Source organism: Zonotrichia albicollis, chromosome 5, assembly GCF_047830755.1.
Source record: "Zonotrichia albicollis isolate bZonAlb1 chromosome 5, bZonAlb1.hap1, whole genome shotgun sequence".
NCBI classification, from domain to species: Eukaryota; Metazoa; Chordata; class Aves; order Passeriformes; family Passerellidae; genus Zonotrichia; species Zonotrichia albicollis.
The window spans coordinates 298,012-313,621 of NC_133823.1; the positions used below are offsets into that span (position 1 = coordinate 298,012).

Here is a 15,610-nt window from a genome sequence, read left to right on the forward strand (position 1 = left end):
CTGAGCTCCTCACACTCCAGCGCAGCGTGCACTGAGTCTGCAACAAATTCTGCTCAGTGAGGGTCTGCAAACAAAGGTTCAACTGATGAACTGAACTGATTTTGTAGGGATGTTTTCTAAGCACAGAAGCACAAAAAAGAACAAGCAGAAACAATTCTTAAATAAATCTGCAAGTTTTATTTAGCATATATGCGAGTGATTTCCACCCTGTGGCTTCTCACTTTGATTGGTCTGTAGGTTCAGGAAGATGACAATGCACACTCTGCCTTCCCTGAGCGCTGCTCCGTGTGCTCAGATCGTCAGGAGCTGGATTACACGTACCCGGACGGACTGCAACTGCTCTGCTGCAGATTCAGGAGACGACGGCAGAGAGGGGCTGGCCGAGGCGTCGTCCGAATTCCATTTCTGTGTGACGAGAAGCGGTTTGTTCCCAACAGCTGCAACATCCCCGGCTCGCTTCCGTGGTGAGTACCGATGGCGCACAAATGGCAGCCCGAGGAAATCGTGTTCTGGGCTCCAAGTGGCTGGGACAGCGTCTGATGTTTTGTTTTGTATCTGTATGACGATTAGTACGACAGGGCTCTGAGGGATGACATGGCAACACAGAATTAAAAACTCCTCGATAGGATTACATTGACTTCTAGGAAAAGACAAAAGCCTATCACCCTTCTGAAATCTGCTTTTAATCCAAAGCACACGGATTGTCACTATGCTGCACCTTCCAGCTTTTCAAAGCAGCTTACTTCTGAAGACCAGGAAACATTGATTTCTACAGAAACAATGGGCAACCCCCAGGCTAATTTAAGCACTACCCTTTAATAGGGGATCTGCCAGCGTGCCAGTCCAGCTTCAAGTGCGCTTTATTTCAGTCTCACATCCCCACAAAATTCTTCTCACATCTTCCAACCCTGAAATCTTCTTTTTTCCCTAAGGCTTCTCATCATTAGCAATTTCCAAGTAACATGGTATTTTTACAACATTCAAAAATGTCATGCTGGACTGTGCTAGAGAGTAATCTGCAAATATAAGCTTAGCAAAGATTGAATTGACTTGTCCAGAGAAAAAACCTACAAGTGAACACCCACACCTGCCTACAAAGAGCTGACAAGCCCCTGGCAGCTACCAGCATCAAAGCACAGTGGATGTTTCTAATAGAGGGTAAGGATAACAATACCACCTTTTGTTCGCTCCAGCTTGTTTTCCCTGCAGTCATATTTTGCTTCTTATGATTGTTTTAGTCTCTGTATCTTTTTGGACAGCACCGAGCCTGACGACAAGGACACGAGAGTCTTTCCCTGCCGTAGGGAGAGAACCAGGAAAACAGTTAAAAAAAGAACAGGGTAGTTTGAAATTCATACTTCCAGTGAGAAGCAGCGCCTAACAAACAGAACAAAAGCAAACAAAGCACGATAGCTCCCTGGGGACAGAAGACTTATAAACCCTCCAGGATTTACGACCAACCCCTTCAGGACAGCAGCCAAGTGTCCCATGAGGTGGTGCTGCACCAAAGAACGATCTGACAGGTTCCAAAGAGTCAAATGCACAATATTTTGCAAAGCCGTAAAATCTTGCAAAATAACAAAAATACGATAGATATAAACTACAGGGCAAGAGTACAAGTGTTCGCTTTAAGAGCTGGAACCATCCAGGTGAGCACCTGATAACTGGATCCTCACCAGAGTTTGAACCCTTCGGTACACAGAAGGGTTTTCCCCAGAAATTTCACAGACTGAGTTTTGATAGAAGCACATTTGCCAGATCCTCAGAAGCATCACCCATTCTCCAGGTGTCTGGAGAGAACTGCAAATGGCTCTCACGTAGTTTGAGCTGGTTCTCCAAGGTCTCAGGGTGAGTTTCACCAGATGCAACCAAATCGGGCGACTCCCAGTGGGACAGAAGGAACCCAAAGTTTGGGTAAGCAGAGCTGCAGCAAATACTGAGGAAACAAACATAACAGCGTAAAAAAATAAAAAACCATCCATTTTTTTTCTCTTGCTTTTGTTTTTTTCTTATTCAGATCAGCATAGCAACTAAAGAGAAGGTGAAAAACTCACCATTACTGAACATTTCATCATCTGTAAGCCGAGCATCCTTAGCACAGAGGACTCCAAAGTTAAAATTCACCGATCCCTGGGAAATAAAACCAAATATTGTATGATAAACAGTCAAACAGCAGACATAAAAATTTGTTTCCTCTAAGGACTTTCAGGTATGTATCTATCTTTGCATACATCCTACACATTAGAACATACACTTTATACCATCACCTAATACATAATATTTTACCTTTAAATTCTGATAGTATAGCATGAATTTTTAACTTAAATTGGTGATCTATTATTATTAAGTTGGTACTGAAAGTTATTTCTGCTGTCACGTTCAAAAAAACATTTTTTTTTTTTTTTTACTGTAATGAGGAATCGATTTCAAAGTCATCACAAGCCCATCAAAATACAAAGCTGTATTCACTGGACGGGTCTGTGAGCTAGAAGTAGTTAGGCTTGTACTTCCCTCTTGTTCTTCCAGAACCGATAAATCCTGTCAACAAAACCAGGATCTTTAGCCCACTGCTGTGAAAGATTCTACAAGGATGATGGTTTGATTTGTGTTTACAAGTTTTGATTTGAAATGGCCAGTTCAATGGATAAAGACAGTTTCAGTAGTATTACGTTACTATTATTATTATTATTTCTATTATTATTTTTACTATTACTACTACTATTATTATCACCTGCTACTGGAAGAAACAAACCAGTCGTACCTATACTTAATTACTTTTATTTCCAGAAAATAATAAAGAAAAAGAACCAAACCAAAAAAAGTCACTTCCTACCTTTTATATCAAGGGATGAAAAACTTCTCTTGGGCTCTTCTCCAATTTATCAAGACTCATAGCACTGAAAGGCAAACAAAACAGTGCTTTATAGAAGGGCAAGTGCACATTTCAAGGCTGAACCACCAACCGATTGCAGTGACAGCAGTTACAACATGAATCGTTCTGAGAGCCTCTGTTAAATGCAATGTTCTGTGGAACTGCCATTTCTTTCCCAAAATACTAACTTCCAACACTTCCTAAACGTATTTTGTATTTTAAAACAACAGAAGTTAGTGAGACACTGTGTGGAGGTCAGGTTTAAATTTATTTCCTTCTAAAGCACAGAGCTCTGTTCCATCATCCTTCACTTCGGCTCTGCACTGAATCACGGTGAGCATTTGAGGAGTGCTCAATAACCAATTCTATTTCTCTCTTTTTCTAGTTCTCTCTATTCCTAAATAACTAAAGACAAGTCCAATGAAAAATGACAAGTTCAGCATCAAAGTCACACTTTTTCCCTTTGTCTGGTCAAGAACAGGCTCTAAATCCACTTAGTGCTGCCTGCAACGATTAAGACGTGCAAAACCATTTTTACATGTTTTATAGGTTTATCATAAAAGCCACGGAACGCAAGCTCTGAATTACAGGAAAAGGTACACAGTCAAATATCTAAAGGGATCACTTATTTGTAAATGCATACCTTGACAGAGATCGCACTGAGAACGTTTCTGTGGGACTCTAAGGGAGACATATTTTCTGAGTACCCTGTAAACAAGAAAAGCTAGGATATATTACAGGACATACCCCCTTTTTCTACATATTCAAATAGGATTTTTAATAAAAACAACTCAGTTGAAAAAGAAAGAAGAAAACCAAGGTCATTTTACTCAGCTATATTTACTCCCGATTTAGAGAAAAAAAAAAAAGTCACGGGTGCTGCAAAGAAAAAAAAAGTGAACCATAAACGCCTACAGTACAATTTTAAAACAAGTGCTTGGATAAAAGAATCTCATGGAACGTGAAGTAGAAAAAAAGTGAAACCACTATCAGACCTGCCTATTTTCTCACCTTGGTACAAGAAAATCCTAAAAGCACTATAAAGTCACTGCCTAAAACCGGTCATGGGATGTAACCAAGAACAATTCAGGCATTTGCTAATCTAGACAGAAACCTTTTCTGGATGCTAGTGTCAAATCACAAGTTTTGTCTTTCAGAAGCCCGACAATGCTGGAAAGCACTTTCCCTGGGGCTGGGGAGGGCAGGGGCAGAAGGGGATGAGTTTGCAGATCGCACCTGTGCCATCGGAAGGATACAGCCCGCCTGCTCCCTGCGCTGGGCATTCTCCCGGCCATCTCTGGCTTTACCGCTCAGCGCCGCTCCATCCGTTTGCATGGCAGAAAGAGCCTCGAGCACTAGCGCAGGCAGCAGCCCAGTCATTCCGGCGATATCGCAGCGCTCTCTGCTCGCAACGCCCAACACGCGGCGGAGCCGCCTCCGCCCGCAGCACCGGCAGCAGCCCGAGGGAGACGGCTGCAGCTCGGGGGCTGCTGCGCCTCCGCCAGCCTGAGGGCAGCCGCCCCACCGGGACCGCGGGAGCGCCCGGCGCCGCTCGCCCGGGGCGGCTCCTGCAGCTCCCGGCCCGCGGCAGCAAAGCACCGCCTCGCCCTCCGCCATCGCTACCGCTGAGTAAGGCCGAAGAACCGGGCCGACGCTCCTTCCGCGCTGCTCAGCTCCGTGCGGGCGGCCAGACGGAGGCTTCGCCCCTCCGGCGTCGCCGCCGCAGCGCCGTCCCGCGCGAGACTGGGCCCGGGAGCTGCCCGCGCACAGCCCCGCGCGGCCGCCTGGCACGCCAGCCACTCCGGTGCCGCGCCAGCCGTTGCGTCACACGCCTCGCCGGCAGCAGGGCGTGCCGGGAGTTGTAGTCTCGGGCTGACAGCCACTGCTCCGTCCTCCGCCACCGGGAGCTGCAGTCCCTCCCGGGCATCAAACGGGTCCTTCGCCCCTGGGCGGGGAAGGACCTGAGGCAGCAACGCTCCTCCCGAATGCCCTCTCTTTTTCACTCCAACTCTTTTTTCTTTTTTCACTCTGCTTTTCACCCCTTCCCTTCCCTCTGGTGCTCCTGATTCCTTTCCTTTCCTTCCCTTTTCCTTTCCTTTTCTTCTCTTTCTGATCTTGGTTTTCCTTTCTAGCTTAAGAATAAAAAAGCAGCAGTAGAAACTTTCAGGCTACCTGGCAGTAAAACAAACCTGCAAAACGAAAATGATGTAAAGAAAACTATTTACTCCCTGGGAGCCTGAAATTTTCTACTGCTGCACATGACATAGAGCTTTTATTCCTTCTTATAGATAGTTGATATTTTATACTTACTTTATACAGCGCCCCCTGCCGTGTGCCCCGGAGACCTGCAGGGAGAGCGCTGCGGCGTCCTTCGGTTCTGTTTCAAGAAACTCGGCTCAATTCGGCTTGCTTCGGCTCTTGGTCTAAACTCGTTTCAGTTCGGCTCTACGGCCGAACTCGGCACGCTTGGACGAAACTCGGTCACATTCGGCGCATTGTCTAAATGCGGCCAGTGTCGGCTACCCCGGGCTATCGATTCCAGTCGGCTATCATCGGCTCTTCGGGTAAACTCGGCTGTTTTCGGCTACACTCGGCTCTTCGGCTCAAGTCGGCTCTGTTCGGCCACACTCGGCTCTTCGGCTCAAGTCGCCTCTTTTCGGCAACACTCGGCTCTTCGCCTCTTCCGAACAATTCGGCCCCGCTCGAAATATACCTATTTTTACATTGGAAGTATACATTTCTCTTAGGATTTTTACTTCTCTAACACTTGCAGGATTCAAAATAAAACCCCTGCGTCCACCCATACATGCCAAATACAAACCCCTTTCATTTCAACTGTATTTCATTTTTTTTTAATAATATTTTTCAAATTTAGATCCACATTTATATTTAAATTCTATACTGATGTGTGTTCGATTTTGCATTTCTATTTTCCCATTTATTTATAAATTTATATTCTCTGTTACAACTCTTCCTATTACTTCTATTTTTTTTTCGTATTTTTATTCAGATCTTTATATATTTATTATATCTTTCTGTGTGAGGATTTTTACTTCTGTAGCACTTCCATTATTTAAAATAAAACCCCTGCCTCCACCCACGTTAAAGCCAAAAAGAAAACCCTTTCTTCTCAACTGTATTTCAATATTTTTTAAAATTCTGTTTTTCAGGTCCATATTCACATTTACATTTAAAATGTATACTTACGTATGCTGTTATTTGTATTCTCCATTACATCTCTTCCTATTATCTCTATTTACTTATATTTTGTGTTTATATCTATATTTATATCTTGATTGTATATCTCAATATTGAGAAATATATACCAATAATATCTACATTCATATCATTTAAAATAAAAACCCTGCCTCTAACCCAGTAAGAATAAAAAAAACCCCAACCCTTTCTTTCAAACAATATTTAAATAGGTTTTATCCTTATGTCTGATTTTTATATTCCTATTTGCATTTATAATGTACATTAATGTATATTGCTTACTTATACATTTATCTTTATCAATCTCAATTTGTAAATAAATTTATATTCTACATTACATCTGATGCGAGCAGTTATATATTTTTATACATATTTTTATACATTGATTACATATTTCTGCGTCAAGATTTTTACTGCTGTAACACCTATTTAAAATAAAACCCCTGCCTCTACTTAAATAAAAGCCAAAAAATTCCCTTTCTTTTAAACTATACTTACCTATTTTTATATTTATATTCCCATTTATAATTCATATTGCCGTATCATGTTATTTCTATTCTATACTACAACTCTTCATATTACTTACCTATATTTATAGTTCAATTTGTAGTCATAGTTTAGCAATCTCCCTTTATATATTTATTATCTATTTCTATCTTAAGATTCACATTTCTATAACACTTCTATTATTTAAAATAAAACTCCTGCCTCTAACCAAATAAAAACGACCGGATAAACCCTTCTGGCACGTTGAAACCATAGAGACGGCAGCTGGGAGGAATGGAAATAGTCTCCCCGTTCTTGAAACCATAGAGAGAAGGGACGGGACGACCGGATAAACCCTTCTGGCACGTTGAAACCATAGAGACGGCAGCTGGGAGGACCGGAAATTGTCTCCGCCACCTTGAAACCATAGAGAGAAGGGACGGGACGACCGGATATACCCTTCTGGCACGTTGAAACCATAGAGACGGCAGCTGGGAGGACCGGAAATTGTCTCCGCTATCTTGAAACCATAGAGGCGGGGGACGGAATTTATTACTAATTTTTTATATATCTGCATATAGTTGCAATACATTTCTATATTTGCATTTTTGTTTGGCTTGTGTTTCCATTTATATTCTCTATTCATATATCTGTATACATACACGATGCTCTATTAAAAAATAGAATAACTAATTGCAACATATAATGACTTATGTTCCATGTTAAATTTTAAAAATTGACCGAATATATAAAAATAACGTTGGCTCATTCCCATTTCTACACATCTATTTCTTTTGTTTCAATATAGTGAGAGTTATAATTGTATATTTAAAATCCAATTCCTAAATGAAATGACAGAACAAACAGCATCAAATTCCCACCAATATCTTCCAAAAACATCGAGACACCTCCAACAGCCAAACAAGCGTCAGAGAAAAAACAAAGAACACTCTTGTCAATAACAATTCTCATCACGACCGAAAAATGGAACCAAAACAAAAGAAAACCCTATAGAAACACACACAGCAAATTACAAAAGGTACTAAAAAAAAGTCAAACCAATCTTCTAACCTCCAGACAGTGCCACTCACCCTGAACGTTACTAAAAAAAAAAAAAAAACCGACAAAATTCTACCTCTACGCTAACTCAAAGAATAAACAATCCTCCGTAAAACTAACTTTAAAAACTGAACTAATTAACAAAATGGAAAACATCTCAACCGCTAAAAACTAAGAAATTAACTACCCTAGTAAAAAACAATTTAAAAACCCACCATATAAATACCCATGTTCCCAAAATGCCCCTGAGGAACAATACTCAAAGACATTAAAAGACAACAACAACAACAAAAAAGAAAATGAAGAAACCACCAACAAGAATAATCCCAAAAACCAAATAAGCCTAAATCTGCAACAAAAATATTATTCCCAACTGAATAAACCCATAGTGCCTCAAGCTATCAAAATAAAAATAACACCTAGAAACAAACACAAAGCCTAAAGACAAACGTAACCATAAACAATGTCTCCCAAATTACCCGCAGCCATAAAACATACACTACAATCAAACCAACCAAATAAATAAAAGCCCTGGAAGACGATAAACACACATGCAATTCTCGAGATTAAAAACCCGCTGCTATGAACGACACGACGCTACCTCAAAAGCCCATCGAAACAAACACTACCCGCTCACGCCAATAAAAGCCACCTCAACAGAATTAAAATCCGAACCGCTGCTTCGCGCTACGACCCGTAAAAACCATTGCGCGCCTTTCTAAACATAATACCCCGGCAAAAAAAACATATCCGACTATGAAACCCAATCCGAAACGAACCTTTATCATCCCCACCGGCACCGAGAACCGCAGCACTCAGGAAGAACCCCGTAGCCCTTAGCGTACCCCCGCTGCAAACCGAGCACAGCGATGCAATCAATGCCGAAAAAGCGCCTCCGAACCGCGGCACCGCCCCAGCACCGCGAGCAGCCGAAGCCCGCGCTCGCTGCCGGCCCCGGACGGAGCGCGGCTCCCGCCAGGAGACCGGCTCCTCCGGCGGCTCCTCCGGCACGCGGGGCCGGCGCCGGCCCGGAGAGCCGCGCCCGCTGCCCCTGCCCGGCGGGGCCGGCGCCGGGCCCGGGGGTGGCGGCGGCGCCCGAGCCCCGCGCCCGGAGCGGCCGGAGCGGCCGGCACCGCCCGGGCCGCCGCAGCAGCGCCCGCGCCGCCTCTGCCGCCCTTGGCCGGCCCGGCGCGGCTCCCTCGGCTCGCACCGGCGCGGCTCCGCCACCGCCGCCCTTGGCCGGCCCGGCCGCGCCAAATCCCCCGTGCGCCCCGGCAGCTGCCCGGGCCGTGCCAGCGCCGCTCCCGAGCGGCAACGTTCCGGCCCGGGCCGCGGCCACCACAAGCGCCCTCCGATGCAGCGGCACGGCCCCATTGCAGCCCTGCAAACGCTGCCACAGCTGCAGCTTCCCGCAACCGAAGCCCGAAACTGACGCCGCAGGCGGGGCTCGCCTCCCTTCAACAAGGGCAAAGAAGTGTCCTCTCCCCTTCACGTTCGTCCCCTACGAGAGCACAAAAGAAGGGGCGCTCCTCAAATGAAAGCCTTCGACTGATGGCAAAGGGCCATTTCCACCTCCATTCAAACCCTTGAAAAGGAGGGACACCGCGGCTGCCCCCTCCATTTCAACCCTAGGGTGATGAAAATGGGGTGGCTGCCTTCAAACCAAACCCATAACACCACAAGAATACTTTTCCCATTCCCCTTCAAATAGAACGCAGGGATTCCCTGTCACCCCCGGGATACCCCCAACAGCCTGGAAAAGGCAGCTTTTCCTGCAATCAACGCCCTTAAAACCACAAGTGAAGAGGGATCCCCTCAGTTCAAACGCAGACAATAAAAGAAGAGGAGCTGCTTCCTCCTCCTTAATCCCTTTCGTCCTCATAAGCTCCATTTCTGCTCCTGGGGAAGCGGGGAGGGACTGGCAAGATGAAATTGCAAAGGGGAAGGACAAAATTCCCCGCTCCAAACGCACACGGGCTCACCTGCTCGGCTGCTGCTCCCCGGCACAAAGATTCGTCGCTCGGCACCTCCTTTAAGCGATGCTTGGACGTACCCAAGCGCGAATCCGGGTGCTCCCGCCGACCCTGGGAGAAGCTCTCGCAGTCCTTGCGTGAGACAGCGCCGGGAGCGCCCCATAAAGCCCTCCACTCAGCAGCTCCATGCAAAAATGTACAGAGGCAAACTCTCCCCCCGTTAAAACCGCCTCGCCCCGGCAGGAGCCACCCCCTCATCATCCTCACAGCTCACACCTGGGCTGCTCCGAGCCCCCATCATCCTCACACTCACACCTGGGCTGCTCCGAGCCCCTCATTATCCTCACACTCACACCTGGGCTGCTCCGAGCCCCCATCATATATTTGTCATATTTATATTCGCTTTTAGATTTAGAATTTATATTACTGTATAATATTTTTTATATTGTATATTACATCTCTTCATGTTACTAACATAGATTTCTATTTCTATTTCTTTTTAAATTCATAGTTTAGTATTACATCTTTAGATTTTTATTACATATTTGTCTATGCCGATTTAGATTTCTATAGTACTTATATTATTTAAAAAAAACCCCCTGCCTCTAAGGAAAGAAAAACCATAGACACCCCTTTATTTAAACCACACTTAAAATTTTAAAAATAATTTTGTTTGTCGTAATTCTATTCACATTTACATTTGTAATTTTCTTTTATTATATTTATAGATATCTTATAGATGGGAGAGAATACCTTTTTATATAATAATAGATATATTCTTTTTACACAATATATTTCTTTTACGTATATTTACATATATTAAATATTTCTGGATATCGATATATATAGGATATAATTGGATTTCTATTTTTATACCTTTTATGAAATCTCCAGCCTATACCCCAATAAAAGCCAAACAATCCCCAATTTTTTTAAACTGTATTTAAACATCAATCCTGTCACGGCTGCATTGCACAGCAGTGCCCCGAGCTAATCTGACACTTGTTCATCTCCTGTACCTGAGACTGAACCCGCTCACCTTGATCGCACCTGGCAAAACCATTTTCGTACCTTTTCCTGGCATTGCTTGGGTTTTTTCTTGCATTTTTGTGGCCTTTACTGCCTCTCTTTCTTGCCTTCTTTCTTGGGGCTTTTCCTCCCTTTTTCCTTGACTTTTTCTGGCATTTCTTGGGTTCTTTTCTTCGTTTCTTCTTGCCCATCTTGGGGTTTTTTTCTGGGTTTTTTCTTGCGCATCTCGAAGTCTTTATCCTTTTTTTTTTCTTTTTTTCGTCTTTTTTTTTCTTTTTTTCGTCTTTTTTTTTTTTTTTTCCCTGTCTTTCTCCTTGCCCTCCTTCGTTTTTTTCCTTTGGCCTGCCTGCCTTCCTTCCTTCCTGCCTTCCTATCCTTCTTTCTTTCTTTCTTCCTTTCAGTTCCTTTCCTTATTTTCTTGTTTTCCTTTTCTTTCTTTCTTTCCCTGTATGTCTAATCTTGGTTTTCCTTTCTAGCTTTAGAATAAAAAAGCAGCAGTAGAAACTTTCAGGCTACCTGGCAGTAAAACAAACCTGCAAAACGAAAATGATGTAAAGAAAACTATTTACTCCCTGGGAGCCTGAAATTTTCTACTGCTGCACGTGACATAGAGCTTTTATTCCTTCTTATAGATAGTTGATATTTTATACTTACTTTATACAGCGCCCCCTGCCGTGTGCCCCGGAGACCTGCAGGGAGAGCGCTGCGGCGTCCTTCGGTTCTGTTTCAAGAAACTCGGCTCAATTCGGCTTGCTTCGGCTCTTCGGCCGAACTCGGCACGCTTGGGCTAAAGTCGGTCACATTCGGCGCATTGTCTAAATGCGGCCAGTGTCGGCTACCCCGGGCTATCGATTCCAGTCGGCTATCATCGGCTCTTGGTGTAAACTCGGCTGTTTTCGGCTACACACGGCTCTTCGGGTAAACTCGGCTCTTTTCGGCCACACTCGGCTCTTCGGGTAAACTCGGCTGTTTTCGGCTACACTCGTCTCTTCGGGTACACTCGGCTGTTTTCGGCTTCACTCGGCTCTTCGGCTCAAGTCGGCTGTTTTCGGCCACACTCGGCTCTTCGGGTACACTCGGCTGTTTTCGGCCACACTCGGATCTTCGTCTCAAGTCGGCTCTTTTCGGAACAATTCGGCCCGGTTCGGCTTGCTGAGGGCGGGAGAGCGGGCATGAGAGGACCCCGGCGCAGACAGGCCAGGTTAACCCAGATGCCTTCCGCCAACCCGCAGAAATACGCCCGCCCGCGGCGCCGCTGAACCCACAGCATGTATCGGATACGCTTGAAACGCCACAGAAAAATCCGTCGGGCCGCCATGACGTCGGTGTTCCATGCAGGCAGTTCACTTACACCCACCGGGGTCCTCCACTTCCCCGCCATCTCGAGAAGGTCAACGAAAAGTCCGAGACACCCGCGACACGCCACTCCCAGCATGGCGGCCTCTCGGCTGCCTGCCGGCGCACGGCTGCAGTACCGCGCTCTGCCCACAAGGCGGCAGCACTGCCGCCCGCCCCAGCCGGGGGCGCAGCGCGCCTCGGGGCTGCGGGCAGCGAAGGCGGCAAAAAAGAACAGGGGCGACCCCAGCCAAAAACTGCTCTGAAATAAATGCCAAAAACCTGTCTTTTACCCGAACAGAACCAAACAAACCGCCTTGGTTTAAAATCCTATTAAAATCAATTTGAAATTCCTATTTTTCGTATTTATATTCACATGCATATTTATAGTGGACACTGATGTAGCATGTAATTTATAAAATATATTCTGTGTATTCCTACTGTTTATATTTATTTATATTTTGTGGTTTTAAAAATATCTTTCTATATTTATTGTATATTTCTATGTTAAAAGCATGATAGAAATGTAATTTTAATTATTTAAAATAAAAATCCCATACTAACTAAACAAATACAAAAAAGCTCTATTCTTTTAAACTATATTGAAATATTTTTATATTTATAGCTTGCATGACTATATTCACATTTATATTTTTAGTTTATATTTAAGCATTATATTAATCATGATATATAATATGTGTCCTATTCAAATAATAGAAATAAATTATTTTTTAAATTATGTACCATATCTACTGCTACAACTTATTTTATCTTATATTTTTAATTTTATATTAGCCTTTAGCTATTTATGATCTGTTTCTATACTTAGATTTCTACCTTTATATTATTTGTATCTATCATTTTTGTACTAAAACCCCTGCTTTTGCCAAATAAAAAACAAAACCCCCCTTTATGTTAAACTGCTTTAAAAAACTTATAGTATATCAATATGGTGTAATATATAACAAATGACAGATATGATAAACATAAATACATTTATATCAATTTTATATCTATTTCCTATAATACACTATAATAAGATATATACAGTATTACTTGTATTATGGATCCTCTATGCAGATATTGATTTCTGTTATTTTGCATTTTAAATAATTTAACAATTCTCTCTATATTTGAAAGATATTTATATATTTATACTTTGGTTGCGATTTTTTCTGGGTGTTTTCCGGGTCTTTTCTTGCCCATCTTGGGGGTTTTTTCTGGGTTTCTTCATGCCCATCCTCGGGGTTTTTTTCTGGGTTTTTTCTTGCCCATCTTGGGGGTTTTTTCTGGGTTTCTTCATGCCCATCCTCGGGGTTTTTTTCTGGGTTTTTTCTTGCCCGTCTTCAGGTTCTTTTCTGGGTTTTTTTCTTGCCCATCTTGTTGGGGTTTTTTTCTGGGTTTTTTCTTGCCCATCATCGTCTGTTTTACTGGGTTTTAAGCCAACATGGGTACATTCCATGTCAGTACATACAATATAACCCGGCTGAGGATTTTTTATTCTAACTTTAAAAATGAGTTGCAAAACCTGAAAAGCAAAAGTCATATACACAAGGTTAAATCCAGTCAGCATGTGCCCACACATGCAGAGACGAGCAGACACAGACGGACACAGCCACGTGCTCTCACACACACTGACACACTCTTGCCACTTACACGCTCACTGCGGCCCTTACCTGAGACGCTGAAGAACGTGCTGTGACACATCTTCTGGCTGCTGCTCCTTGAAGTAAATGGCAGATCCTGGGGAAATCAGCAGCCTCGGGGACCTGTGAGACAACAGGAAGGGTCAACGAGTGGCTATCTGACAGCTAGGACTTGTCCCCACTCTGGACCGATAAACTTTCTACCCAAAATCCCACAAAAGACAGATGAAGAGTAAAATTTCTGTAACTGTTCTACCTAACTGTGACTGCGTGCCAGGGCAGGGCAGCTCTGATCGTAAGTGGTACAATATAAGTACACACAATATAGGCTGAGGTAAACAGTGCAAGTGTAAACAGAGCGTAAGTACACACAATATAAGGTGACGCACTTACATACAGTATAAACCAACACAGGTACACACAATATAAACCAATATAGGTACATCCAATGTAAGTACATATAGTATAAACCAACATAGGTACATACAGTATAAGTACGTACAGTATAAGCCAGCATAGGTACACACAATAGAGGTACATACAACATAAGCCAACATAGGCAGATACAATACCAGCCAGGACTTGAGATAACTCTCTGGAAGACGAATTCTTGAGCCCTGTACCCTTTGAGAAGATGGAACCTAAGGAACTGCTGCAGTCACCTGAGGAGGTGCATCTGAAAAAAAGTCAGGACAAAAGTCAAAGGGCTGCAGAATAACTTAAGAGCTCGGCTAAATTGGGCTGTAATCGGCTAAACTCGGCTATTGTCGGCTGCATTCGGCTGGATGCGCCTCTTCGGCGCGGCTCGGCTTCATTCGGCCGAACTCGGAGCCGCTCTGTGCGCTCGGCGCGGCTCGGCTTCATTCGGCCGAACTCGGAGCCGCTCTGTGCGCTCGGCGCGGCTCGGCTCGCTTCGGCCGAACTCGGAGCCGCTCTCCATGCGTTCGGCGCGCCTCGGCTCGGCTCGGCTCCCTGAGGGCGGGCAAGCGGCGCCGCCTCACGTTAAACGCGCCCGGCTCGGGGCTCTCCTGCTGCCGCGTCCCGCGGGCGGCCCGCCCATCGCACGGACACGACCGGGAGCGCGGGGCGGCACAGGGGCTCATTAGGCGGTGACCGCACTCGCGCTAATTAGCGCGCACGAGAGCAGCGGGCTCGGTTCGCCTGAGCTCGGCTCCGTTCAGGCAGCCTCGCAAGCCTGGCCTCGGTTCGCTCGAGGCCGTCAGGTTCGGCCGGTCTCGCCTTGCTTCGGCTGAGCTCGTTCCATTCGGCCGAAGGAGGCGTCGTTCGCTCGTGTTTTCACAAATATCTTTCTCTATAGATTGTATATTTCTATATTTAGATTTATACTTCTATAATACTTCTATTATTCCAAATAAAAACCCCGTCTCTAACCAAATAAATACAAAAAACAACCTTCTTTTAAACGAGATTGAAATATTTTTATACTTAGTATAATTATATTCCCATTCATATTTATAGTTTCTTTTGACGCAGTGTATTAATTATGTATATGTAAAGTTCTAGAAATGTATTTAAATTATTATTTATATTGTGTCATATCTACTGCTACAACTAATTTTTTCTTGTTTTTAAACTTTATATATATATCTGTATTTATTTATGATATATTCCTGTACTTAGATTTCTACATTTATATTGTTTGTATTTATAATTTTTACAATCAAAACCCTGCCTATTGACAAATAAAAAAACCCCGCTTTATTTAGCTATTTAAAAAAATATTTTCATGATTACAATTTTCATGTTTATATTTGTCATTTATTCTATATTACATGAGAACACACCTGCTCCTGCACCCCAGTGGGGCTTCCTCTCCTGGGGACCTTGGGGTGCCCCAACGGCATCAGAGCCCCGAGTCTTCACCCCCCTCTCCTCTATTTAGAAACTACACAGGAACTTTTTTCTGGAAACAAAGACATTACCTAAATCCTCTCCCCGTGTCCCAGACAGATAGATATTCAGTTATTAGTTGG

At 44.0% G+C, this 15,610-nt stretch overlaps 2 long non-coding RNA genes across 3 annotated transcripts; both read right to left on the reverse strand.

Moving 5' to 3' along the window:
* Positions 1 to 1,491: 1,491 nt before the first annotated feature.
* On the reverse strand, positions 1,492 to 3,077 carry LOC141729073 (uncharacterized). Its single transcript, XR_012580323.1, has 3 exons — positions 2,834 to 3,077; positions 2,055 to 2,130; positions 1,492 to 1,936 (listed from the first exon to the last, which is right to left on the reverse strand). It is a non-coding gene; the product is annotated as an uncharacterized LOC141729073 (long non-coding RNA).
* Positions 3,078 to 13,181: 10,104 nt separating this feature from the next.
* LOC141729074 (uncharacterized) lies at positions 13,182 to 15,314 on the reverse strand. Of its 2 annotated transcripts, XR_012580325.1 has the most exons (3): positions 14,189 to 15,007; positions 13,647 to 13,739; positions 13,182 to 13,498 (listed from the first exon to the last, which is right to left on the reverse strand). It is a non-coding gene; the product is annotated as an uncharacterized LOC141729074 (long non-coding RNA). The 2 variants fall into 2 exon arrangements; XR_012580324.1 differs by having other exon boundaries at positions 13,182 to 13,739; positions 14,189 to 15,314.
* Between the last annotated feature and the right edge of the window lie 296 nt (positions 15,315 to 15,610).